Genomic DNA, 26525 nt, shown 5'->3' on the forward strand with positions numbered 1-26525 from the left:
AGGAAGATTCAACTCTGTGAGTTGAACACACGCAGCCCAAAGAAGTTACTGAGAATTCTTCTGTGTAGCGTTATATGCAGAAATCCCGTTTCCAACGAAATCCTCAAAGAGGTCTCAATATCCACTTGCAGACATTACAAACAGAGTGTTTCCAGACTGCTCTATGAAAACAAAGGTTAAACACTGTGAGTGGAACTCACACATCTCAAAGTGGTTGCTGAGAATGATTCTCTCTAGTTTTTATACGAAGATATTTCCTTTTCTACCGTAGGCCCAAATCGCTTGAAATCTCCACTTGGAAATTCAAGAAAAAGAGGGTTTCAAATCTGCTCTGTCTAAAGTAAGGTTCAACTCTGTGAGTTGAACACAGGCAGCCCAAAGAAGTTACTGACAATTCTTCTGTCTAGCGTTATACGCAGAAATCCCGTTTCCAACAAAATCCTCAAAGAGGTCCAAATATCCACTTGCAGATTTTACAAATAGAGTGTTTCCAAACTGCTCTATGAAAACAAAGGTTAAACTCTGTGAGAGGAACGCACACATCCCAAAGTGTTTGCTGAGAATGATTCCCTCTAGTTTTTATATGAAGATATTTCCTTTTCTACCATAGGCCCAAATCTCTTGAAATCTCCACTTGCAAATTCCACAAAAAGAGGGTTTCAAATCTGCTCTGTCTAAAGGAAGGTTCAACTCTGTGTATTGAACACACGCAGGCCAAAGAAGTTACTGAGAATTCTTCTGTCTAACGTTATATGCAGAAATCCCGTTTCCAACGATATCCTCAAAGAGGTCCAAATATCCAATTGCAGGCTTTACAAACAGAGTGTTTCCAAACTGCTCTATGAAAACAAAGGTTAAACTCTGTGAGTGGAACTCACAAATCCCAAAGTGGTTGCTGAGAATGATTCTCTCTAGTTTTTATACGAAGATATTTCCTTTTCTACCGTAGGCCCAAAATCGCTTGAAATCTCCACTTGGAAATTCCTCAAAAAGAGGGTTTCAAATCTGCTCTGTCTAAAGTAAGGTTCAACTCTGTGAGTTGAACACACGCAGCCCAAAGAAGTTACTGACAATTCTTCTGTCTAGCGTTATATGCAGAAATCCCGTTTACAACAAAATCCTCAAAGAGGTCTCAATATCCACTTGCAGACTTTACAAACAGAGTGTTTCCAGACTGCTCTATGAAAACAAAGGTTAAACACTGTGAGTGGAATTCACACATCTCAAGGTGGTTGCTGAGAATGATTCTCTCTAGTTTTTATACGAAGATATTTCCTTTTCAACCGTAGGCCCAAAATCGATTGAAATCTCCACTTGGAAATTCCACAAAAAGAGGGTTTCAAATCTGCTCTGTCTAAAGTAAGGTTCAACTCTGTCAGTTGAACACATGCAGCCCAAAGAAGTTACTGAGAATTCTTCTGTCTAGCGTTATATGCAGAAATCCCGTTTCCAACGAAATCCTCAAAGAGGTCCAAATATCCACTTGCAGGCTTTACAAACAGAGTGTTTCCAAACTGCTCTATGAACACAAAGGTTAAACTCTGTGAGTGGAACTCACACATCCCAAAGTGGTTGCTGAGAAAGATTCTCTCTAGTTTTTATACGAAGATATTTCCTTTTCTACCGTAGTCCCAAAATCGCTTGAAATCTCCACTTGGAAATTCCACAAAAAGAGGGTTTCAAATCTGCTCTGTCTAAAGTAAGGTTCAACTCTGTCAGTTGAACACATGCAGCCCTAAGAAGTTACTGAGAATTCTTCTGTCTAGCGTTATATGCAGAAATCCCGTTTCCAACGAAATCCTCAATGAGGTCCAAATATCCACTTGAAGGCTTTACAAACAGAGTGTTTCCAAACTGCTCTATGAAAACAAAGGTTAAACACTGTGAGTGGAACTCACACATCTCAAAGTGGTTGCTGAGAATGATTCTCTCTAGTTTTTATACGAAGATATTTCCTTTTCAACCGTAAGCCCAAATCGCTTGAAATCTCCACTTGGAAATTCCACAAAAAGAGGGTTTCAAATCTGCTCTGTCTAAAGTAAGGTTCAACTCTGTCAGTTGAACACATTCAGCCCAAAGAAGTTACTGAGAATTCTTCTGTCTAGCGTTATATGCAGAAATACCGTTTCCAACGAAATCCTCAAAGAGGTCCAAATATCCACTTGCAGGCTTTACAAACAGAGTGTTTCCAAACTGCTCTATGAACACAAAGGTTAAACTCTGTGAGTGGAACTCACACATCCCAAACTGGTTGCTGAGAATGATTCTCTCTAGTTTTTATACGAAGATATTTCCTTTTCTACCGTAGGCCCAAAATCGCTTGAAATCTCCACTTGGAAATTCCACAAAAAGAGGATTTCAAATCTGCTCTGTCTAAAGTAAGGTTCAACTCTGTCAGTTGAACACATGCAGCCCAAAGAAGTTACTGAGAATTCTTCTGTCTAGCGTTATATGCAGAAATCCCGTTTCCAATGAAATCCTCAAAGAGGTCCAAATATCCACTTGCAGGCTTTACAAACAGAGTGTTTCCAAACTGCTCTATGAACACAAAGGTTAAACTCTGTGAGTGCAACTCACACATCCCAAAGTGGTTGCTGAGAATGATTCTCTCTAGTTTTTATACGAAGATATTTCCTTTTCTACCGTAGGCCCAAAATCGCTTGAAATCTCCACTTGGAAATTCCACAAAAAGAGGGTTTCAAATCTGCTCTGTCTAAAGTAAGGTTCAACTCTGTGAGTTGAACACATGCAGCCCAAAGAAGTTACTGAGAATTCTTCTGTCTAGCGTTATATGCAGAAATCCCGTTTCCAACGAAATCCTCAAAGAGGTCCAAATATCCACTTGCAGACTTTACAAACAGAGTGTTTCCAATCTGCTCTATGAAAACATAGGTTAAACTCTGTGAGTGGAACGCACACATCCCAAAGAGTTTGCAGAGAATGATTCTCTCTAGTTTTTATACGAAGATATTTCCTTTTCTACCGTAGGCCCAAATCGCTTGAAATCTCCACTTGGAAATTCAAGAAAAAGAGGGTTTCAAATCTGCTCTGTCTAAAGTAAGGTTCAACTCTGTGAGTTGAACACAGGCAGCCCAAAGAAGTTACTGACAATTCTTCTGTCTAGCGTTATACGCAGAAATCCCGTTTCCAACAAAATCCTCAAAGAGGTCCAAATATCCACTTGCAGATTTTACAAATAGAGTGTTTCCAAACTGCTCTATGAAAACAAAGGTTAAACTCTGTGAGTGGAACTCACAAATCCCAAAGTGGTTGCTGATAATGATTCTCTCTAGTTTTTATACGAAGATATTTCCTTTTCTACCGTAGGCCCAAAATCGCTTGAAATCTCCACTTGGAAATTCCTCAAAAAGAGGGTTTCAAATCTGCTCTGTCTAAAGTAAGGTTCAACTCTGTGAGTTGAACACACGCAGCCCAAAGAAGTTACTGACAATTCTTCTGTCTAGCGTTATATGCAGAAATCCCGTTTCCAACGAAATCCTCAAAGAGGTCCAAATATCCACTTGCAGACTTTACAAACAGAGTGTTTCCAATCTGCTCTATGAAAACATAGGTTAAACTCTGTGAGTGGAACGCACACATCCCAAAGAGTTTGCAGAGAATGATTCTCTCTAGTTTTTATACGAAGATATTTCCTTTTCTACCGTAGGCCCAAATCGCTTGAAATCTCCACTTGGAAATTCAAGAAAAAGAGGGTTTCAAATCTGCTCTGTCTAAAGTAAGGTTCAACTCTGTGAGTTGAACACAGGCAGCCCAAAGAAGTTAGTGACAATTCTTCTGTCTAGCGTTATACGCAGAAATCCCGTTTCCAACAAAATCCTCAAAGAGGTCCAAATATCCACTTGCAGATTTTACAAATAGAGTGTTTCCAAACTGCTCTATGAAAACAAAGGTTAAACTCTGTGAGAGGAACGCACACATCCCAAAGTGTTTGCTGAGAATGATTCCCTCTAGTTTTTATATGAAGATATTTCCTTTTCTACCATAGGCCCAAATCGATTGAAATCTCCACTTGGAAATTGAACAAAAAGAGGGTTTCAAATCTGCTCTGTCTAAAGGAAGGTTCAACTCTGTGTATTGAACACACGCAGGCCAAAGAAGTTACTGAGAATTCTTCTGTCTAGCGTTATATGCAGAAATCCCGTTTCCAACGAAATCCTCAAAGAGGTCCAAATATCCACTTGCAGGCTTTACAAACAGAGTGTTTCCAAACTGCTCTATGAAAACAAAGGTTAAACTCTGTGAGTGGAACTCACACATCCCAAAGTGGTTGCTGAGAATGATTCTCTCTAGTTTTTATACGAAGATATTTCCTTTTCTACCGTAGGCCCAAAATCGCTTGAAATCTCCACTTGGAAATTCCACAAAAAGAGGGTTTCAAATCTGCTCTGTCTAAAGTAAGGTTCAACTCTGTCAGTTGAACACATGCAGCCCTAAGAAGTTACTGAGAATTCTTCTGTCTAGCGTTATATGCAGAAATCCCGTTTCCAAAGAAATCCTCAATGAGGTCCAAATATCCACTTGCAGGCTTTACAAACAGAGTGTTTCCAAACTGCTCTATGAAAACAAAGGTTAAACTCTGTGAGTGGAACTCACACATCTCAAAGTGGTTGCTGAGAATGATTCTCTCTAGTTTTTATACGAAGATATTTCCTTTTCTACCGTAGGCCCAAATCGCTTGAAATCTCCCCTTGGAAATTCCACAAAAAGAGGGTTTCAAATCTGCTCTTTCTAAAGGAAGGTTCAACTCTGTGAGTTGAACACACGCAGCCCAAAGATGTTACTGAGAATTCTTCTGTCTAGCGTTATATGCAGAAATCCCGTTTCCAACGAAATCCTCAAAGAGGTCTCAATATCCACTTGCAGACTTTACAAACAGAGTGTTTCCAGACTGCTCTATGAAAACAAAGGTTAAACACTGTGAGTGGAACTCACAAATCTCAAAGTGGTTGCTGAGAATGATTCTCTCTAGTTTTTATACGAAGATACTTCCTTTTCAACCGTAGGCCCAAAATCGATTGAAATCTCCACTTGGAAATTCCACAAAAAGAGGGTTTCAAATCTGCTCTGTCTAAAGTAAGGTTCAACTCTGTGAGTTAAACACATGCAGCCCAAAGAAGTTACTGAGAATTCTTCTGTCTAGCGTTATATGCAGAAATCCCGTTTCCAACGAAATCCTCAAAGAGGTCCAAATATCCACTTGCAGGCTTTACAAACAGAGTGTTTCCAAACTGCTCTATGAACACAAAGGTTAAACTCTGTGAGTGGAACTCACACATCCCAAAGTGGTTGCTGAGAATGATTCTCTCTAGTTTTTATACGAAGATATTTCCTTTTCTACCGTAGGCCCAAAATCGCTTGAAATCTCCACTTGGAAATTCCACAAAAAGAGGGTTTCAAATCTGCTCTGTCTAAAGTAAGGTTCAACTCTGTCAGTTGAACACATGCAGCCCAAAGAAGTTACTGAGAATTCTTCTGTCTAGCGTTATATGCATAAATCCCGTTTCCAACGAAATCCTCAATGAGGTCCAAATATCCACCTGCAGGCTTTACAATCAGAGTGTTTCCAAACTGCTCTATGAAAACAAAGGTTAAACTCTGTGAGTGGAACTCACACATCCCAAAGTGGTTGCTGAGAATGATTCTCTCTAGTTTTTATACGAAGATATTTCCTTTTCAACCGTAAGCCCAAAATCGCTTGAAATCTCCACTTGGAAATTCCACAAAAAGAGGGTTTCAAATCTGCTCTGTCTAAAGTAAGGTTCAACTCTGTCAGTTGAACACATGCAGCCCAAAGAAGTTACTGAGAATTCTTCTGTCTAGCGTTATATGCAGAAATACCGTTTCCAACTAAATCCTCAAAGAGGTCCAAATATCCACTTGCAGGCTTTACGAACAGAGTGTTTCCAAACTGCTCTATGAACACAAAGGTTAAACTCTGTGAGTGGAACTCACACATCCCAAAGTGGTTGCTGAGAATGATTCTCTCTAGTTTTTATACGAAGATATTTCCTTTTCTACCGTAGGCCCAAAATCGCTTGAAATCTCCACTTGGAAATTCCACAAAAAGAGGGTTTAATATCTGCTCTGTCTAAAGTAAGGTTCAACTCTGTCAGTTGAACACATGCAGCCAAAAGAAGTTACTGAGAATTCTTCTGTCTAGCGTTATATGCAGAAATACCGTTTCCAACGAAATCCTCAAAGAGGTCCAAATATCCTCTTGCAGGCTTTACAAACAGAGTGTTTCCAAACTGCTCTATGAACACAAAGGTTAAACTCTGTGAGTGGAACTCACACATCCCAAAGTGGTTGCTGAGAATGATTCTCTCTAGTTTTTATACGAAGATATTTCCTTTTCTACCGTAGGCCCAAAATCGCTTGAAATCTCCACTTGGAAATTCCACAAAAAGAGGGTTTCAAATCTGCTCTGTCTAAAGTAAGGTTCAACTCTGTCAGTTGAACACATGCAGCCCAAAGAAGTTACTGAGAATTCTTCTGTCTAGCGTTATATGCAGAAATCCCGTTTCCAACGAAATCCTCAAAGAGGTCCAAATATCCACTTGCAGACTTTACAAACAGAGTGTTTCCAATCTGCTCTATGAAAACATAGGTTAAACTCTGTGAGTGGAACGCACACATCCCAAAGAGTTTGCAGAGAATGATTCTCTCTAGTTTTTATAGGAAGATATTTCCTTTTCTACCGTAGGCCCAAATCGCTTGAAATCTCCACTTGGAAATTCAAGAAAAAGAGGGTTTCAAATCTGCTCTGTCTAAAGTAAGGTTCAACTCTGTGAGTTGAACACAGGCAGCCCAAAGAAGTTACTGACAATTCTTCTGTCTAGCGTTATACGCAGAAATCCCGTTTCCAACAAAATCCTCAAAGAGGTCCAAATATCCACTTGCAGATTTTACAAATAGAGTGTTTCCAAACTGCTCTATGAAAACAAAGGTTAAACTCTGTGAGAGGAACGCACACATCCCAAAGTGTTTGCTGAGAATGATTCCCTCTAGTTTTTATATGAAGATATTTCCTTTTCTACCATAGGCCCAAATCTCTTGAAATCTCCACTTGCAAATTCCACAAAAAGAGGGTTTCAAATCTGCTCTGTCTAAAGGAAGGTTCAACTCTGTGTATTGAACACACGCAGGCCAAAGAAGTTACTGAGAATTCTTCTGTCTAGCGTTATATGCAGAAATCCCGTTTCCAACGATATCCTCAAAGAGGTCCAAATATCCAATTGCAGGCTTTACAAACAGAGTGTTTCCAAACTGCTCTATGAAAACAAAGGTTAAACTCTGTGAGTGGAACTCACACATCCCAAAGTGGTTGCTGAGAATGATTCTCTCTAGTTTTTATACGAAGATATTTCCTTTTCTACCGAAGGCCCAAAATCGCTTGAAATCTCCACTTGGAAATTCCTCAAAAAGAGGGTTTCAAATCTGCTCTCTCTAAAGTAAGGTTCAACTCTGTGAGTTGAACACACGCAGCCCAAAGAAGTTACTGACAATTCTTCTGTCTAGCGTTATATGCAGAAATCCCGTTTCCAACGAAATCCTCAAAGAGGTCTCAATATCCACTTGCAGACTTTACAAACAGAGTGTTTCCAGACTGCTCTATGAAAACAAAGTTTAAACACTGTGAGTGGAACTCACACATCTCAAAGTGGTTGCTGAGAATGATTCTCTCTAGTTTTTATACGAAGATATTTCCTTTTCAACCGTAGGCCCAAAATCGATTGAAATCTCCACTTGGAAATTCCACAAAAAGAGGGTTTCAAATCTGCTCTGTCTAAAGTAAGGTTCAACTCTGTGAGTTGAACACATGCAGCCCAAAGAAGTTACTGAGAATTCTTCTGTCTAGCGTTATATGCAGAAATCCCGTTTCCGAAGAAATCCTCAAAGAGGTCCAAATATCCACTTGCAGGCTTTACAAACAGAGTGTTTCCAAACTGCTCTATGAACACAAAGGTTAAACTCTGTGAGTGGAACTCACACATCCCAAAGTGGTTGCTGAGAATGATTCTCTCTAGTTTTTATACGAAGATATTTCCTTTTCTACCGTAGTCCCAAAATCGCTTGAAATCTCCACTTGGAAATTCCACAAAAAGAGGGTTTCAAATCTGCTCTGTCTAAAGTAGGGTTCAACTCTGTCAGTTGAACACATGCAGCCCTAAGAAGTTACTGAGAATTCTTCTGTCTAGCGTTACATGCAAAAATCCCGTTTCCAAAGAAATCCTCAATGAGGTCCAAATATCCACTTGCAGGCTTTACAAACAGAGTGTTTCCAAACTGCTCTATGAAAACAAAGGTTAAACTCTGTGAGTGGAACTCACACATCCCAAAGTGGTTGCTGAGAATGATTCTCTCTAGTTTTTATACGAAGATATTTCCTTTTCTACCGTAGGCCCAAATCGCTTGAAATCTCCACTTGGAAATTCAAGAAAAAGAGGGTTTCAAATCTGCTCTGTCTAAAGTAAGGTTCAACTCTGTGAGTTGAACACAGGCAGCCCAAAGAAGTTACTGACAATTCTTCTGTCTAGCGTTATACGCAGAAATCCCGTTTCCAACAAAATCCTCAAAGAGGTCCAAATATCCACTTGCAGATTTTACAAATAGAGTGTTTCCAAACTGCTCTATGAAAACAAAGGTTAAACTCTGTGAGAGGAACGCACACATCCCAAAGTGTTTGCTGAGAATGATTCCCTCTAGTTTTTATATGAAGATATTTCCTTTTCTACCATAGGCCCAAATCACTTGAAATCTCCACTTGCAAATTCCACAAAAAGAGGGTTTCAAATCTGCTCTGTCTAAAGGAAGGTTCAACTCTGTGAGTTGAACACACGCAGGCCAAAGAAGTTACTGAGAATTCTTCTGTCTAGCGTTATATGCAGGAATCCCGTTTCCAACGATATCCTCAAAGAGGTCCAAATATCCAATTGCAGGCTTTACAAACAGAGTGTTTCCAAACTGCTCTATGAGCACAAAGGTTAAATTCTGTGAGTGGAACTCACACATCCCAAAGTGGTTGCTGAGAATGATTCTCTCTAGTTTTTATACGAAGATATTTCCTTTTCTTCCGTAGGCCCAAAATCCCTTGAAATCTCCACTTGGAAATTCCACAAAAAGAGGGTTTCAAATCTGCTCTGTCTAAAGTAAGGTTCAACTCTGTCAGTTGAACACATGCAGCCCAAAAAAGTTACTGAGAATTCTTCTGTCTAGCGTTATATGCAGAAATCCCGTTTACAACGAAATCTTCAAAGAGGTCCAAATATCCACTTGCAGGCTTTACAAACAGAGTGTTTCCAAACTGCTCTATGAAAACAAAGGTTAAACTCTGTGAGTGGAACTCACACATCCCAAAGTGGTTGCTGAGAATGATTCTCTCTAGATTTTATACGAAGATATTTCCTTTTCTACCGTAGGCCCAAAATCGCTTGAAATCTCCACTTGGAAATTCCACAAAAAGAGGGTTTCAAATCTGCTCTGTCTAAAGTAAGGTTCAACTCTGTCAGTTGAACACATGCAGCCCAAAGAAGTTACTGAGAATTCTTCTGTCTAGCGTTATATGCTGAAATCCCGTTTCCAACGAAATCCTCAAAGAGGTCCAAATATCCACTTGCAGACTTTACAAACAGAGTGTTTCCAAACTGCTCTATGAAAACAAAGGTTAAACTCTGTGAGTGGAACTCACACATCCCAAAGTGGTTGCTTAGAATGATTCTCTCTAGTTTTTATACGAAGATATTTCCTTTTCTACCGTAGGCCCAAAATCGCTTGAAATCTCCACTTGGAAATTCCTCAAAAAGAGGGTTTCAAATCTGCTCTGTCTAAAGTAAGGTTCAACTCTGTGAGTTGAACACACGCAGCCCAAAGAAGTTACTGACAATTCTTCTGTCTAGCGTTATATGCAGAAATCCCGTTTCCAACGAAATCCTCAAAGAGGTCCAAATATCCACTTGCAGACTTTACAAACAGAGTGTTTCCAAACTGCTCTATGAAAACAAAGGTTAAACTCTGTGAGTGGAACTCACACATCCCAAAGTGGTTGCTGAGAATGATTCTCTCTAGTTTTTATACAAAGATATTTCCTTTTCTACCGTAGGCCCAAATCGCTTGAAATCTCCCCTTGGAAATTCCACAAAAAGAGGGTTTCAAATCTGCTCTTTCTAAAGGAAGATTCAACTCTGTGAGTTGAACACACGCAGCCCAAAGAAGTTACTGAGAATTCTTCTGTGTAGCGTTATATGCAGAAATCCCGTTTCCAACGAAATCCTCAAAGAGGTCTCAATATCCACTTGCAGACATTACAAACAGAGTGTTTCCAGACTGCTCTATGAAAACAAAAGTTAAACACTGTGAGTGGAACTCACACATCTCAAAGTGGTTGCTGAGAATGATTCTCTCTAGTTTTTATACGAAGATACTTCCTTTTCAACCGTAGGCCCAAAATCGATTGAAATCTCCACTTGGAAATTCCACAAAAAGAGGGTTTCAAATCTGCTCTGTCTAAAGTAAGGTTCAACTCTGTCAGTTGAACACATGCAGCCCAAAGAAGTTACTGAGAATTCTTCTGTCTAGCGTTATATGCAGAAATACCGTTTCCAACGAAATCCTCAAAGAGGTCCAAATATCCACTTGCAGGCTTTACAAACAGAGTGTTTCCAAACTGCTCTATGAACACAAAGGTTAAACTCTGTGAGTGGAACTCACACATCCCAAAGTGGTTGCTGAGAATGATTCTCTCTAGTTTTTATACGAAGATATTTCCTTTTCTACCGTAGGCCCAAAATCGCTTGAAATCTCCACTTGGAAATTCCACAAAAAGAGGGTTTCAAATCTGCTCTGTCTAAAGTAAGGTTCAACTCTGTGAGTTGAACACATGCAGCCCAAAGAAGTTACTGAGAATTCTTCTGTCTAGCGTTATATGCAGAAATCCCGTTTCCATCGAAATCCTCCAAGAGGTCCAAATATCCACTTGCAGACTTTACAAACAGAGTGTTTCCAATCTGCTCTATGAAAACATAGGTTAAACTCTGTGAGTGGAACGCACACATCCCAAAGAGTTTGCAGAGAATGATTCTCTCTAGTTTTTATACGAAGATATTTCCTTTTCTACCGTAGGCCCAAATCGCTTGAAATCTCCACTTGGAAATTCAAGAAAAAGAGGGTTTCAAATCTGCTCTGTCTAAAGTAAGGTTCAACTCTGTGAGTTGAACACAGGCAGCCCAAAAAAGTTACTGACAATTCTTCTGTCTAGCGTTATACGCAGAAATCCCGTTTCCAACAAAATCCTCAAAGAGGTCCAAATATCCACTTGCAGATTTTACAAATAGAGTGTTTCCAAACTGCTCTATGAAAACAAAGGTTAAACTCTGTGAGAGGAACGCACACATCCCAAAGTGTTTGCTGAGAATGATTCCCTCTAGTTTTTATATGAAGATATTTCCTTTTCTACCATAGGCCCAAATCTCTTGAAATCTCCACTTGCAAATTCCACAAAAAGAGGGTTTCAAATCTGCTCTGTCTAAAGGAAGGTTCAACTCTGTGTATTGAACACACGCAGGCCAAAGAAGTTACTGAGAATTCTTCTGTCTAACGTTATATGCAGAAATCCCGTTTCCAACGATATCCTCAAAGAGGTCCAAATATCCAATTGCAGGCTTTACAAACAGAGTGTTTCCAAACTGCTCTATGAAAACAAAGGTTAAACTCTGTGAGTGGAACTCACACATCCCAAAGTGGTTGCTGAGAATGATTCTCTCTAGTTTTTATACGAAGATATTTCCTTTTCTACCGTAGGCCCAAAATCGCTTGAAATCTCCACTTGGAAATTCCTCAAAAAGAGGGTTTCAAATCTGCTCTGTCTAAAGTAAGGTTCAACTCTGTGAGTTGAACACACGCAGCCCAAAGAAGTTACTGACAATTCTTCTGTCTAGCGTTATATGCAGAAATCCCGTTTACAACAAAATCCTCAAAGAGGTCTCAATATCCACTTGCAGACTTTACAAACAGAGTGTTTCCAGACTGCTCTATGAAAACAAAGGTTAAACACTGTGAGTGGAACTCACACATCTCAAGGTGGTTGCTGAGAATGATTCTCTCTAGTTTTTATACGAAGATATTTCCTTTTCAACCGTAGGCCCAAAATCGATTGAAATCTCCACTTGGAAATTCCACAAAAAGAGGGTTTCAAATCTGCTCTGTCTAAAGTAAGGTTCAACTCTGTCAGTTGAACACATGCAGCCCAAAGAAGTTACTGAGAATTCTTCTGTCTAGCGTTATATGCAGAAATCCCGTTTCCAACGAAATCCTCAAAGAGGTCCAAATATCCACTTGCAGGCTTTACAAACAGAGTGTTTCCAAACTGCTCTATGAACACAAATGTTAAACTCTGTGAGTGGAACTCACACATCCCAAAGTGGTTGCTGAGAAAGATTCTCTCTAGTTTTTATACGAAGATATTTCCTTTTCTACTGTAGTCCCAAAATAGCTTGAAATCTCCACTTGGAAATTCCACAAAAAGAGGGTTTCAAATCTGCTCTGTCTAAAGTAAGGTTCAACTATGTCAGTTGAACACATGCAGCCCTAAGAAGTTACTGAGAATTCTTCTGTCTAGCGTTATATGCAGAAATCCCGTTTCCAACGAAATCCTCAATGAGGTCCAAATATCCACTTGCAGGCTTTACAAACAGAGTGTTTCCAAACTGCTCTATGAAAACAAAGGTTAAACTCTGTGAGTGGAACTCACACATCCCAAAGTGGTTGCTGAGAATGATTCTCTCTAGTTTTTATACGAAGATATTTCCTTTTCTACCGTAGGCCCAAATCGCTTGAAATCTCCCCTTGGAAATTCCACAAAAAGAGGGTTTCAAATCTGCTCTTTCTAAAGTAAGGTTCAACTCTGTGAGTTGAACACACGCAGCCCAAAGATGTTACTGAGAATTCTTCTGTCTAGCGTTATATGCAGAAATCCCGTTTCCAACGAAATCCTCAATGAGGTCCAAATATCCACCTGCAGGCTTTACAATCAGAGTGTTTCCAAACTGCTCTATGAAAACAAAGGTTAAACTCTGTGAGTGGAACTCACACATCCCAAAGTGGTTGCTGAGAATGATTCTCTCTAGTTTTTATACGAAGATATTTCCTTTTCAACCGTAAGCCCAAAATCGCTTGAAATCTCCACTTGGAAATTCCACAAAAAGAGGGTTTCAAATCTGCTCTGTCTAAAGTAAGGTTCAACTCTGTCAGTTGAACACATGCAGCCCAAAGAAGTTACTGAGAATTCTTCTGTATAGCGTTATATGCAGAAATACCGTTTCCAACGAAATCCTCAATGAGGTCCAAATATCCACTTGCAGGCTTTACAAACAGAGTGTTTCCAAACTGCTCTATGAACACAAAGGTTAAACTCTGTGAGTGGAACTCACACATTCCAAAGTGGTTGCTGAGAATGATTCTCTCTAGTTTTTATACGAAGATATTTCCTTTTCTACCGTAGGCCCAAAATCGCTTGAAATCTCCACTTGGAAATTCCACAAAAAGAGGGTTTCAAATCTGCTCTGTCTAAAGTAAGGTTCAACTCTGTCAGTTGAACACATGCAGCCCAAAGAAGTTACTGAGAATTCTTCTGTCTAGCGTTATATGCAGAAATACCGTTTCCAACGAAATCCTCAAAGAGGTCCAAATATCCTCTTGCAGGCTTTACAAACAGAGTGTTTCCAAACTGCTCTATGAACACAAAGGTTAAACTCTGTGAGTGGAACTCACACATCCCAAAGTGGTTGCTGAGAATGATTCTCTCTAGTTTTTATACGAAGATATTTCCTTTTCTACCGTAGGCCCAAAATCGCTTGAAATCTCCACTTGGAAATTCCACAAAAAGAGGGTTTCAAATCTGCTCTGTCTAAAGTAAGGTTCAACTCTGTGAGTTGAACACATGCAGCCCAAAGAAGTTACTGAGAATTCTTCTGTCTAGCGTTATATGCAGAAATCCCGTTTCCAACGAAATCCTCAAAGAGGTCCAAATATCCACTTGCAGACTTTACAAACAGAGTGTTTCCAATCTGCTCTATGAAAACATAGGTTAAACTCTGTGAGTGGAACGCACACATCCCAAAGAGTTTGCAGAGAATGATTCTCTCTAGTTTTTATACGAAGATATTTCCTTTTCTACCGTAGGCCCAAATCGCTTGAAATCTCCACTTGGAAATTCAAGAAAAAGAGGGTTTCAAATCTGCTCTGTCTAAAGTAAGGTTCAACTCTGTGAGTTGAACACAGGCAGCCCAAAGAAGTTACTGACAATTCTTCTGTCTAGCGTTATACGCAGAAATCCCGTTTCCAACAAAATCCTCAAAGAGGTCCAAATATCCACTTGCAGATTTTACAAATAGAGTGTTTCCAAACTGCTCTATGAAAACAAAGGTTAAACTCTGTGAGAGGAACGCACACATCCCAAAGTGTTTGCTGAGAATGATTCCCTCTAGTTTTTATATGAAGATATTTCCTTTTCTACCATAGGCCCAAATCTCTTGAAATCTCCACTTGCAAATTCCACAAAAAGAGGGTTTCAAATCTGCTCTGTCTAAAGGAAGGTTCAACTCTGTGTATTGAACACACGCAGGCCAAAGAAGTTACTGAGAATTCTTCTGTCTAGCGTTATATGCAGAAATCCCGTTTCCAACGATATCCTCAAAGAGGTCCAAATATCCAATTGTAGGCTTTACAAACAGAGTGTTTCCAGACTGCTCTATGAAAACAAAGGTTAAACTCTGTGATTGGAACTCACAAATCCCAAAGTGGTTGCTGAGAATGATTCTCTCTAGTTTTTATACGAAGATATTTCCTTTTCTACCGTAGGCCCAAAATCGCTTGAAATCTCCACTTGGAAATTCCTCAAAAAGAGGGTTTCAAATCTGCTCTGTCTAAAGTAAGGTTCAACTCTGTGAGTTGAACACACGCAGCCCAAAGAAGTTACTGACAATTCTTCTGTCTAGCGTTATATGCAGAAATCCCGTTTCCAACGAAATCCTCAAAGAGGTCTCAATATCCACTTGCTGACTTTACAAACAGAGTGTTTCCAGACTGCTCTATGAAAACAAAAGTTAAACACTGTGAGTGGAACTCACACATCTCAAAGTGGTTGCTGAGAATGATTCTCTCTAGTTTTTATACGAAGATATTTCCTTTTCTACCGTAGTCCCAAAATCGCTTGAAATCTCCACTTGGAAATTCCACAAAAAGAGGGTTTCAAATCTGCTCTGTCTAAAGTAAGGTTCAACTCTGTCAGTTGAACACATGCAGCCCTAAGAAGTTACAGAGAATTCTTCTGTCTAGCGTTATATGCAGAAATCCCGTTTCCAACGAAATCCTCAATGAGGTCCAAATATCCACTTGCAGGCTTTACAAACAGAGTGTTTCCAAACTGCTCTATGAAAACAAAGGTTAAACTCTGTGAGTGGAACTCACACATCCCAAAGTGGTTGCTGAGAATGATTCTCTCTAGTTTTTATACGAAGATACTTCCTTTTCAACCGTAGGCCCAAAACCGATTGAAATCTCCACTTGGAAATTCCACAAAAAGAGGGTTTCAAATCTGCTCTGTCTAAAGTAAGGTTCAACTCTGTGAGTTGAACACAGGCAGCCCAAAGAAGTTACTGACAATTCTTCTGTCTAGCGTTATACGCAGAAATCCCGTTTCCAACAAAATCCTCAAAGAGGTCCAAATATCCACTTGCAGATTTTACAAATAGAGTGTTTCCAAACTGCTCTATGAAAACAAAGGTTAAACACTGTGAGAGGAACGCACACATCCCAAAGTGTTTGCTGAGAATGATTCCCTCTAGTTTTTATATGAAGATATTTCCTTTTCTACCATAGGCCCAAATCTCTTGAAATCTCCACTTGCAAATTCCACAAAAAGAGGGTTTCAAATCTGCTCTGTCTAAAGGAAGGTTCAACTCTGTGAGTTGAACACACGCAGGCCAAAGAAGTTACTGAGAATTCTTCTGTCTAGCGTTATATGCAGAAATCCCGTTTCCAATGATATCCTCAAAGAGGTCCAAATATCCAATTACAGGCTTTACAAACAGAGTGTTTCCAAACTGCTCTATGAGCACAAAGGTTAAACTCTGTGAGTGGAACTCACACATCCCGAAGTGGTTGCTGAGAATGATTCTCTCTAGTTTTTATACGAAGATATTTCCTTTTCTACCGTAGGCCCAAATCGCTTGAAATCTCCACTTGGAAATTCAAGAAAAAGAGGGTTTCAAATCTGCTCTGTCTAAAGTAAGGTTCAACTCTGTGAGTTGAACACAGGCAGCCCAAAGAAGTTACTGACAATTCTTCTGTCTAGCGTTATACACAGAAATCCCGTTTCCAACAAAATCCTCAAAGAGGTCCAAATATCCACTTGCAGATTTTACAAATAGAGTGTTTCCAAACTGCTCTATGAATACAAAGGTTAAACTCTGTGAGAGGAACGCACACATCCCAAAGTGTTTGCTGAGAATGATTCCCTCTAGTTTTTATATGAAGATATTTCCTTTTCTACCATAGGCCCAAATCACTTGAAATCTCCACTTGCAAATTCCACAAAAAGAGGGTTTCAAATCTGCTCTGTCTAAAGGAATGTTCAACTCTGTGAGTTGAACACACGCAGGCCAAAGAAGTTACTGAGAATTCTTCTGTCTAGCGTTATATGCAGAAATCCCGTTTCCAACGATATCCTCAAAGAGGTCCAAATATCCAATTGCAGGCTTTACAAACAGAGTGTTTCCAAACTGCTCTATGAGCACAAAGGTTAAACTCTGTGAGTGGAACTCACACATCCCAAAGTGGTTGCTGAGAATGATTCTCTCTAGTTTTTATACGAAGATATTTCCTTTTCTACAGCAGGCCCAAAATCCCTTGAAATCTCCACTTGGAAATTCCACAAAAAGAGGGATTCAAATCTGCTCTGTCTAAAGTAAGGTTCAACTCTGTCAGTTGAACACATGCAGCCGAAAGAAGTTACTGAGAATTCTTCTCTCTAGCGTTATATGCTGAAATCCCGTTTCCAACGAAATCCTCAAAGAGGTCCAAATATCCACTTGAAGACTTTACAAACAGAGTGTTTCCAAACTGCTCTATGAAAACAAAGGTTAAACTCTGTGAGTGGAACTCACACATCCCAAAGTGGTTGCTTAGAATGATTCTCTCTAGTTTTTATACGAAGATATTTCCTTTTCTACCGTAGGCCCAAAATCGCTTGAAATCTCCACTTGGAAATTCCTCAAAAAGAGGGTTTCAAATCTGCTCTGTCTAAAGTAAGGTTCAACTCTGTGAGTTGAACACACGCAGCCCAAAGAAGTTACTGACAATTCTTCTGTCTAGCGTTATATGCAGAAATCCCGTTTCCAACAAAATCGTCAAAGAGGTCCAAATATCCACTTGCAGACTTTACAAACAGAGTGTTTCCAAACTGCTCTATGAAAACAAAGGTTAAACTCTGTGAGTGGAACTCACACATCCCAAAGTGGTTGCTGAGAATGATTCTCTCTAGTTTTTATACGAAGATATTTCCTTTTCTACCGTAGGCCCAAATCGCTTGAAATCTCCCCTTGGAAATTCCACAAAAAGAGGGTTTCAAATCTGCTCTTTCTAAAGGAAGATTCAACTCTGTGAGTTGAACACATGCAGCCCAAAGAAGTTACTGAGAATTCTTCTGTGTAGCGTTATATGCAGAAATCCCGTTTCCAACGAAATCCTCTAAGAGGTCTCAATATCCACTTGCAGACTTTACAAACAGAGTGTTTCCAGACTGCTCTATGAAAACAAAGGTTAAACACTGTGAGTGGAACTCACACATCTCAAAGTGGTTGCTGAGAATGATTCTCTCTAGTTTTTATACGAAGATACTTCCTTTTCAACCGTAGGCCCAAAATCGATTGAAATCTCCACTTGGAAATTCCACAAAAAGAGGGTTTCAAATCTGCTCTGTCTAAAGTAAGGTTCAACTCTGTCAGTTGAACACATGCAGCCCAAAGAAGTTACTGAGAATTCTTCTGTCTAGCGTTATATGCAGAAATCCCGTTTCCAACGAAATCCTCAAAGAGGTCCAAATATCCACTTGCAGTCTTTACAAACAGAGTGTTTCCAAACTGCTCTATGAACACAAAGGTTAAACTCTGTGAGTGGAACTCACACATCCCAAAGTGGTTGCTGAGAATGATTCTCTCTAGTTTTTATACGAAGATATTTCCTTTTCTACCGTAGGCCCAAAATCGCTTGAAATCTCCACTTGGAAATTCCACAAAAAGAGGGTTTCAAATCTGCTCTGTCTAAAGTAAGGTTCAACTCTGTCAGTTGAACACACGCTGCCGAAAGAAGATACTGAGAATTCTTCTGTCTAGCGTTATAAGCAGAAATCCCGTTTCCAACGAAATCCTCAAAGAGGTCCAAATATCCACTTGCAGGCTTTACAAACAGAGTGTTTCCAAACTGCTCTATGAACACAAAGGTTAAACTCTGTGAGTGGAACTCACACATCCCAAAGTGGTTGCTGAGAATGATTCTCTCTAGTTTTAATACGAAGATATTTCCTTTTCTACCGTAGGCCCAAATCGCTTGAAATCTCCACTTGGAAATTCAAGAAAAAGAGGGTTTCAAATCTGCTCTGTCTAAAGTAAGGTTCAACTCTGTGAGTTGAACACAGGCAGCCCAAAGAAGTTACTGACAATTCTTCTGTCTAGCGTTATACGCAGAAATCCCGTTTCCAACAAAATCCTCAAAGAGGTCCAAATATCCACTTGCAGATTTTACAAATAGAGTGTTTCCAAACTGCTCTATGAAAACAAAGGTTAAACTCTGTGAGAGGAACGCACACATCCCAAAGTGTTTGCTGAGAATGATTCCCTCTAGTTTTTATATGAAGATATTTCCTTTTCTACCATAGGCCCAAATCGATTGAAATCTCCACTTGGAAATTCCACAAAAAGAGGGTTTCAAATCTGCTCTGTCTAAAGGAAGGTTCAACTCTGTGTATTGAACACACGCAGGCCAAAGAAGTTACTGAGAATTCTTCTGTCTAGCGTTATATGCAGAAATCCCGTTTCCAACGATATCCTCAAAGAGGTCCAAATATCCAATTGCAGGCTTTACAAACAGAGTGTTTCCAAACTGCTCTATGAAAACAAAGGTTAAACTCTGTGAGTGGAACTCACAAATCCCAAAGTGGTTGCTGAGAATGATTCTCTCTAGTTTTTATACGAAGATATTTCCTTTTCTACCGTAGGCCCAAAATCGCTTGAAATCTCCACTTGGAAATTCCTCAAAAAGAGGGTTTCAAATCTGCTCTGTCTAAAGTAAGGTTCAACTCTGTGAGTTGAACACACGCAGCCCAAAGAAGTTACTGACAATTCTTCTGTCTAGCGTTATATGCAGAAATCCCGTTTCCAACGAAATCCTCAAAGAGGTCTCAATATCCACTTGCAGACTTTACAAACAGAGTGTTTCCAGACTGCTCTATGAAAACAAAGGTTAAACACTGTGAGTGGAACTCACACATCTCAAAGTGGTTGCTGAGAATGATTCTCTCTAGTTTTTATACGAAGATATTTCCTTTTCTACCGTAGGCCCAAAATCGCTTGAAATCTCCACTTGGAAATTCCACAAAAAGAGGGTTTCAAATCTGCTCTGTCTAAAGTAAGGTTCAACTCTGTGAGTTGAACACATGCAGCCCAAAGAAGTTACTGAGAATTCTTCTGTCTAGCGTTATATGCAGAAATCCCGTTTCCATCGAAATCCTCCAAGAGGTCCAAATATCCACTTGCAGACTTTACAAACAGAGTGTTTCCAATCTGCTCTATGAAAACATAGGTTAAACTCTGTGAGTGGAACGCACACATCCCAAAGAGTTTGCAGAGAATGATTCTCTCTAGTTTTTATACGAAGATATTTCCTTTTCTACCGTAGGCCCAAATCGCTTGAAATCTCCACTTGGAAATTCAAGAAAAAGAGGGTTTCAAATCTGCTCTGTCTAAAGTAAAGTTCAACTCTGTGAGTTGAACACAGGCAGCCCAAAGAAGTTACTGACAATTCTTCTGTCTAGCGTTATACGCAGAAATCCCGTTTCCAACAAAATCCTCAAAGAGGTCCAAATATCCACTTGCAGATTTTACAAATAGAGTGTTTCCAAACTGCTCTATGAAAACAAAGGTTAAACTCTGTGAGAGGAACGCACACATCCCAAAGTGTTTGCTGAGAATGATTCCCTCTAGTTTTTATATGAAGATATTTCCTTTTCTACCATAGGCCCAAATCGATTGAAATCTCCACTTGGAAATTCCACAAAAAGAGGGTTTCAAATCTGCTCTGTCTAAAGGAAGGTTCAACTCTGTGTATTGAACACACGCAGGCCAAAGAAGTTACTGAGAATTCTTCTGTCTAACGTTATATGCAGAAATCCCGTTTCCAACGATATCCTCAAAGAGGTCCAAATATCCAATTGCAGGCTTTACAAACAGAGTGTTTCCAAACTGCTCTATGAAAACAAAGGTTAAACTCTGTGAGTGGAACTCACACATCCCAAAGTGGTTGCTGAGAATGATTCTCTCTAGTTTTTATACGAAGATATTTCCTTTTCTACCGTAGGCCCAAAATCGCTTGAAATCTCCACTTGGAAATTCCTCAAAAAGAGGGTTTCAAATCTGCTCTGTCTAAAGTAAGGTTCAACTCTGTGAGTTGAACACACGCAGCCCAAAGAAGTTACTGACAATTCTTCTGTCTAGCGTTATATGCAGAAATCCCGTTTACAACAAAATCCTCAAAGAGGTCTCAATATCCACTTGCAGACTTTACAAACAGAGTGTTTCCAGACTGCTCTATGAAAACAAAGGTTAAACACTGTGAGTGGAACTCACACATCTCAAGGTGGTTGCTGAGAATGATTCTCTCTAGTTTTTATACGAAGATATTTCCTTTTCAACCGTAGGCCCAAAATCGATTGAAATCTCCACTTGGAAATTCCACAAAAAGAGGGTTTCAAATCTGCTCTGTCTAAAGTAAGGTTCAACTCTGTCAGTTGAACACATGCAGCCCAAAGAAGTTACTGAGAATTCTTCTGTCTAGCGTTATATGCAGAAATCCCGTTTCCAACGAAATCCTCAAAGAGGTCCAAATATCCACTTGCAGGCTTTACAAACAGAGTGTTTCCAAACTGCTCTATGAACACAAATGTTAAACTCTGTGAGTGGAACTCACACATCCCAAAGTGGTTGCTGAGAAAGATTCTCTCTAGTTTTTATACGAAGATATTTCCTTTTCTACTGTAGTCCCAAAATAGCTTGAAATCTCCACTTGGAAATTCCACAAAAAGAGGGTTTCAAATCTGCTCTGTCTAAAGTAAGGTTCAACTCTGTCAGTTGAACACATGCAGCCCTAAGAAGTTACTGAGAATTCTTCTGTCTAGCGTTATATGCAGAAATCCCGTTTCCAACGAAATCCTCAATGAGGTCCAAATATCCACTTGCAGGCTTTACAAACAGAGTGTTTCCAAACTGCTCTATGAAAACAAAGGTTAAACTCTGTGAGTGGAACTCACACATCCCAAAGTGGTTGCTGAGAATGATTCTCTCTAGTTTTTATACGAAGATATTTCCTTTTCTACCGTAGGCCCAAATCGCTTGAAATCTCCCCTTGGAAATTCCACAAAAAGAGGGTTTCAAATCTGCTCTTTCTAAAGTAAGGTTCAACTCTGTGAGTTGAACACACGCAGCCCAAAGATGTTACTGAGAATTCTTCTGTCTAGCGTTATATGCAGAAATCCCGTTTCCAACGAAATCCTCAATGATGTCCAAATATCCACCTGCAGGCTTTACAATCAGAGTGTTTCCAAACTGCTCTATGAAAACAAAGGTTAAACTCTGTGAGTGGAACTCACACATCCCAAAGTGGTTGCTGAGAATGATTCTCTCTAGTTTTTATACGAAGATATTTCCTTTTCAACCGTAAGCCCAAAATCGCTTGAAATCTCCACTTGGAAATTCCACAAAAAGAGGGTTTCAAATCTGCTCTGTCTAAAGTAAGGTTCAACTCTGTCAGTTGAACACATGCAGCCCAAAGAAGTTACTGAGAATTCTTCTGTATAGCGTTATATGCAGAAATACCGTTTCCAACGAAATCCTCAATGAGGTCCAAATATCCACTTGCAGGCTTTACAAACAGAGTGTTTCCAAACTGCTCTATGAACACAAAGGTTAAACTCTGTGAGTGGAACTCACACATCCCAAAGTGGTTGCTGAGAATGATTCTCTCTAGTTTTTATACGAAGATATTTCCTTTTCTACCGTAGGCCCAAAATCGCTTGAAATCTCCACTTGGAAATTCCACAAAAAGAGGGTTTCAAATCTGCTCTGTCTAAAGTAAGGTTCAACTCTGTCAGTTGAACACATGCAGCCCAAAGAAGTTACTGAGAATTCTTCTGTCTAGCGTTATATGCAGAAATACCGTTTCCAACGAAATCCTCAAAGAGGTCCAAATATCCTCTTGCAGGCTTTACAAACAGAGTGTTTCCAAACTGCTCTATGAACACAAAGGTTAAACTCTGTGAGTGGAACTCACACATCCCAAAGTGGTTGCTGAGAATGATTCTCTCTAGTTTTTATACGAAGATATTTCCTTTTCTACCGTAGGCCCAAAATCGCTTGAAATCTCCACTTGGAAATTCCACAAAAAGAGGGTTTCAAATCTGCTCTGTCTAAAGTAAGGTTCAACTCTGTGAGTTGAACACATGCAGCCCAAAGAAGTTACTGAGAATTCTTCTGTCTAGCGTTATATGCAGAAATCCCGTTTCCAATGAAATCCTCAAAGAGGTCCAAATATCCACTTGCAGACTTTACAAACAGAGTGTTTCCAATCTGCTCTATGAAAACATAGGTTAAACTCTGTGAGTGGAACGCACACATCCCAAAGAGTTTGCAGAGAATGATTCTCTCTAGTTTTTATACGAAGATATTTCCTTTTCTACCGTAGGCCCAAATCGCTTGAAATCTCCACTTGGAAATTCAAGAAAAAGAGGGTTTCAAATCTGCTCTGTCTAAAGTAAGGTTCAACTCTGTGAGTTGAACACAGGCAGCCCAAAGAAGTTACTGACAATTCTTCTGTCTAGCGTTATACGCAGAAATCCCGTTTCCAACAAAATCCTCAAAGAGGTCCAAATATCCACTTGCAGATTTTACAAATAGAGTGTTTCCAAACTGCTCTATGAAAACAAAGGTTAAACTCTGTGAGAGGAACGCACACATCCCAAAGTGTTTGCTGAGAATGATTCCCTCTAGTTTTTATATGAAGATATTTCCTTTTCTACCATAGGCCCAAATCTCTTGAAATCTCCACTTGCAAATTCCACAAAAAGAGGGTTTCAAATCTGCTCTGTCTAAAGGAAGGTTCAACTCTGTGTATTGAACACACGCAGGCCAAAGAAGTTACTGAGAATTCTTCTGTCTAGCGTTATATGCAGAAATCCCGTTTCCAACGATATCCTCAAAGAGGTCCAAATATCCAATTGTAGGCTTTACAAACAGAGTGTTTCCAGACTGCTCTATGAAAACAAAGGTTAAACTCTGTGATTGGAACTCACAAATCCCAAAGTGGTTGCTGAGAATGATTCTCTCTAGTTTTTATACGAAGATATTTCCTTTTCTACCGTAGGCCCAAAATCGCTTGAAATCTCCACTTGGAAATTCCTCAAAAAGAGGGTTTCAAATCTGCTCTGTCTAAAGTAAGGTTCAACTCTGTGAGTTGAACACACGCAGCCCAAAGAAGTTACTGACAATTCTTCTGTCTAGCGTTATATGCAGAAATCCCGTTTCCAACGAAATCCTCAAAGAGGTCTCAATATCCACTTGCTGACTTTACAAACAGAGTGTTTCCAGACTGCTCTATGAAAACAAAAGTTAAACACTGTGAGTGGAACTCACACATCTCAAAGTGGTTGCTGAGAATGATTCTCTCTAGTTTTTATACGAAGATATTTCCTTTTCTACCGTAGTCCCAAAATCGCTTGAAATCTCCACTTGGAAATTCCACAAAAAGAGGGTTTCAAATCTGCTCTGTCTAAAGTAAGGTTCAACTCTGTCAGTTGAACACATGCAGCCCTAAGAAGTTACAGAGAATTCTTCTGTCTAGCGTTATATGCAGAAATCCCGTTTCCAACGAAATCCTCAATGAGGTCCAAATATCCACTTGCAGGCTTTACAAACAGAGTGTTTCCAAACTGCTCTATGAAAACAAAGGTTAAACTCTGTGAGTGGAACTCACACATCCCAAAGTGGTTGCTGAGAATGATTCTCTCTAGTTTTTATACGAAGATACTTCCTTTTCAACCGTAGGCCCAAAACCGATTGAAATCTCCACTTGGAAATTCCACAAAAAGAGGGTTTCAAATCTGCTCTGTCTAAAGTAAGGTTCAACTCTGTGAGTTGAACACAGGCAGCCCAAAGAAGTTACTGACAATTCTTCTGTCTAGCGTTATACGCAGAAATCCCGTTTCCAACAAAATCCTCAAAGAGGTCCAAATATCCACTTGCAGATTTTACAAATAGAGTGTTTCCAAACTGTTCTATGAAAACAAAGGTTAAACACTGTGAGAGGAACGCACACATCCCAAAGTGTTTGCTGAGAATGATTCCCTCTAGTTTTTATATGAAGATATTTCCTTTTCTACCATAGGCCCAAATCTCTTGAAATCTCCACTTGCAAATTCCACAAAAAGAGGGTTTCAAATCTGCTCTGTCTAAAGGAAGGTTCAACTCTGTGAGTTGAACACACGCAGGCCAAAGAAGTTACTGAGAATTCTTCTGTCTAGCGTTATATGCAGAAATCCCGTTTCCAACGTTATCCTCAAAGAGGTCCAAATATCCAATTACAGGCTTTACAAACAGAGTGTTTCCAAACTGCTCTATGAGCACAAAGGTTAAACTCTGTGAGTGGAACTCACACATCCCGAAGTGGTTGCTGAGAATGATTCTCTCTAGTTTTTATACGAAGATATTTCCTTTTCTACCGTAGGCCCAAATCGCTTGAAATCTCCACTTGGAAATTCAAGAAAAAGAGGGTTTCAAATCTGCTCTGTCTAAAGTAAGGTTCAACTCTGTGAGTTGAACACAGGCAGCCCAAAGAAGTTACTGACAATTCTTCTGTCTAGCGTTATACACAGAAATCCCGTTTCCAACAAAATCCTCAAAGAGGTCCAAATATCCACTTGCAGATTTTACAAATAGAGTGTTTCCAAACTGCTCTATGAATACAAAGGTAAAACTCTGTGAGAGGAACGCACACATCCCAAAGTGTTTGCTGAGAATGATTCCCTCTAGTTTTTATATGAAGATATTTCCTTTTCTACCATAGGCCCAAATCACTTGAAATCTCCACTTGCAAATTCCACAAAAAGAGGGTTTCAAATCTGCTCTGTCTAAAGGAATGTTCAACTCTGTGAGTTGAACACACGCAGGCCAAAGAAGTTACTGAGAATTCTTCTGTCTAGCGTTATATGCAGAAATCCCGTTTCCAACGATATCCTCAAAGAGGTCCAAATATCCAATTGCAGGCTTTACAAACAGAGTGTTTCCAAACTGCTCTATGAGCACAAAGGTTAAACTCTGTGAGTGGAACTCACACATCCCAAAGTGGTTGCTGAGAATGATTCTCTCTAGTTTTTATACGAAGATATTTCCTTTTCTACAGCAGGCCCAAAATCCCTTGAAATCTCCACTTGGAAATTCCACAAAAAGAGGGATTCAAATCTGCTCTGTCTAAAGTAAGGTTCAACTCTGTCAGTTGAACACATGCAGCCGAAAGAAGTTACTGAGAATTCTTCTGTCTAGCGTTATATGCTGAAATCCCGTTTCCAACGAAATCCTCAAAGAGGTCCAAATATCCACTTGCAGACTTTACAAACAGAGTGTTTCCAAACTGCTCTATGAAAACAAAGGTTAAACTCTGTGAGTGGAACTCACACATCCCAAAGTGGTTGCTTAGAATGATTCTCTCTAGTTTTTATACGAAGATATTTCCTTTTCTACCGTAGGCCCAAAATCGCTTGAAATCTCCACTTGGAAATTCCTCAAAAAGAGGGTTTCAAATCTGCTCTGTCTAAAGTAAGGTTCAACTCTGTGAGTTGAACACACGCAGCCCAAAGAAGTTACTGACAATTCTTCTGTCTAGCGTTATATGCAGAAATCCCGTTTCCAACAAAATCGTCAAAGAGGTCCAAATATCCACTTGCAGACTTTACAAACAGAGTGTTTCCAAACTGCTCTATGAAAACAAAGGTTAAACTCTGTGAGTGGAACTCACACATCCCAAAGTGGTTGCTGAGAATGATTCTCTCTAGTTTTTATACGAAGATATTTCCTTTTCTACCGTAGGCCCAAATCGCTTGAAATCTCCCCTTGGAAATTCCACAAAAAGAGGGTTTCAAATCTGCTCTTTCTAAAGGAAGATTCAACTCTGTGAGTTGAACACACGCAGCC

The sequence above is a fragment of the Gorilla gorilla genome, chromosome 20, assembly GCF_029281585.2.
Source record: "Gorilla gorilla gorilla isolate KB3781 chromosome 20, NHGRI_mGorGor1-v2.1_pri, whole genome shotgun sequence".
In the NCBI taxonomy this organism is placed as follows: domain Eukaryota; kingdom Metazoa; phylum Chordata; class Mammalia; order Primates; family Hominidae; genus Gorilla; species Gorilla gorilla.